Genomic DNA, 2654 nt, shown 5'->3' on the forward strand with positions numbered 1-2654 from the left:
TGGGTGCATATATACGATTCTGTTGGATTCTAGAGTAGTAATAATGGATAGTATATACCATCTGCTCCATACATTCCATGGTTTGTTGTGGAACAAATAATAGAGAGGATCGGCCTAGCTTTGCCTTGTCTTTTTTATAAAGGAGAAACGGGCTAGCCTAGTGCATGCGGGTCTGGGATTCGACCTGAAATGCAATCCGAGCATATTTGTGAAGCATTTCGTTGATGCCACAATTATTGCAAGAACCTTGTTGATACGTTTCGAAAGAGGTAGATCTTGTTAATCCTTTTCGTCCAAAGCATGCCCCGTACGTGTCAAATCAGGCTAAGCCTGGCTCGACCCAATCTCGATGAAGTGTGATCGCATGAGATTCACATATGCAATCAGAAATCATCCTGTCCCCGCCTGCGCTCCCACAAGTGAAGCAACATCATACGTTCTATGACTGTTATACCCTGTATCCTTAGCCTGCACGGAGAAGCTATAGGTTTGGCAACGACGGGTGCTCGTGCATGGAAGGCACGTAGACCTTTACGTGCGTTTGGAAGCCAGCGGCCAGTGCAGGCGTGGACACGTGGCATGGGACGAGAAGTTTGAAGGTGAGGTCATTCTGTTGGCCGTTGCATTACCGTCGGTCCCGGCAAGAGCCGGACGCAGCAGCACGCGTCGGAACTCGGGAGTGGTCGGCGAGGCAGTTATTCCGTCCTGGTCAGCTCCTACTCTGCTCGCTACCTACACGCGCCGAAGGAGATGTGACGTCGCGTACGTGCATCACTTTCACTTCTCCACCATGCATGGCCGGCAACCACTGAGCGCCATGCACGTACCCCTACCTAGCGAGCACCTTAATTTCTGCGATCGTATCGTATCGTGTAATAACTCGACCATGACCTATCGTTCCCTTGCAGTACCTGGAGTGGAGACGTGGATAGATCGACTTGGTAACTCGGTATGGCACGCACGTTAGTCCATGGATTGCGGCGATAGATCGAGCGGCTGCATGTGCTAGCATAATCTGTGGCGTCTCTCCAACCACAATATTCTGCATGTGGATCGGCCTGCTTGCGGCTACCTAGGTGCTGTTGGATGCAATACCAGTCTGACACATGAGCATACTCTTTCTTCTCCTACGTATACGAACGTGGCGCGCACCTATAATTGGCCACGTCAGGGGATTCGATGCTTTTGTTGGGTGTAAAGACTCCGGAACCATGGCGGCAGTTTAATTTTGAATTGAACCTACAGTTTCGACAGTAATTCTTTACCAGACAGATATAAGTGGCCGGCAATGAATCGCGGACAACCCATGCTGCCGTAGACATCGACCTCATAATTCACCCCATTCATTCTTTTTTACAGCCATGCCTTTCTTGTTTAGTCTCTGGAAGAATATTTTAGGAGACGTGTCGACAACTTTCGACGGTGGCCGGGCTGTCAAGGATGGCTGTCAAAGCTGACCGAGGCATAACGGCACCTAGTTTATTTACTGCCGTAAGCCTGTACTGCCGGCCGGCCATGGGCTGTGGAAAGAAATCTACTTTCTACGAGTGCACGTACGCGGACGGAAACTACCACATGTCGATCCGTTTGAGCCTAATCCTGGCCACACGTATGATCTTTTTTCATGATAATATATGTCTCATACATATCAAGAAGATCATAATACAAACCACATATATATCAACTTAGCAAAACTGAACAAATAACAGACCGCTAGCCTTTGCAAAAAAAAAACGGTCAAGCAGTAAAATTACAAACAAGAGCAAAGAAGGCTATGAACACACCAACGTCCGTATCCTGCCTCTGGCACCACCACAGCAGTCACCAAAGGAAAGAAATGGCAGCTCACCTCCATACCCGAGCTCGAGTGGCTTCAACGCTGATATGCAGTTTTGCGAACCTTCAAGATGGCTCGTCAAAGGCGAAACCATTACACTTGAACGAATCAGACCAGGGCAACACCCTAGACACGCCATCGAACTCCCAATATGGCACCTTCACATGACTATAACGTCGGAGGAGAAAATCATACCTACCATCCACGTAGCATGAACCCACAGATGCCACCGATGCAGTCCACAATCTGCATGCACTCCTGGACTACCTCCCAAACTCCACGCCGACGGTGGAGGAAACGTCGTCGCAACGGCGAAGCCCGAGGACACATGTCCACCATGAGGATGCCATCGCTATCACACCATCCTTACTTGAATAGTGTGGATTCTAAATTCATCCTCAACCATAGGACAAATTGCCTCATCGAAGTAGGATCTGAAAAAAAAATATTCAGCGCCGCCATCAGCCGCCAAAGGAAAGGCAATGAACCTAAAGAACGTTTGACCTAAAACTATCGACACACGTGGATTCGGCGACCCCCTTCACCATCGACGACCGAGGTCGTCGACGGAGAGGAGTCGTCGGAGGACGGCGGCGAAGGAACTCGCTGGCTGCGCAGGCAATATTGCTTTTTTTAACACAGTACAGACATAAGCGCTCATATACACGCGCATATGCTCACCCTTATGAAGGCATACACGCACACCCTAATCCTATGAGCACCTCGTCATCGACGGGAATGTCTTCTCCCACTGAATGCGTATCACCGAAAATACTGAAATTAACCCAGAAATAAATGCGAGCACCGGGACTTGAAC

This window comes from Triticum aestivum, chromosome 6A (assembly GCF_018294505.1).
Source record: "Triticum aestivum cultivar Chinese Spring chromosome 6A, IWGSC CS RefSeq v2.1, whole genome shotgun sequence".
Classification (NCBI taxonomy): domain Eukaryota; kingdom Viridiplantae; phylum Streptophyta; class Magnoliopsida; order Poales; family Poaceae; genus Triticum; species Triticum aestivum.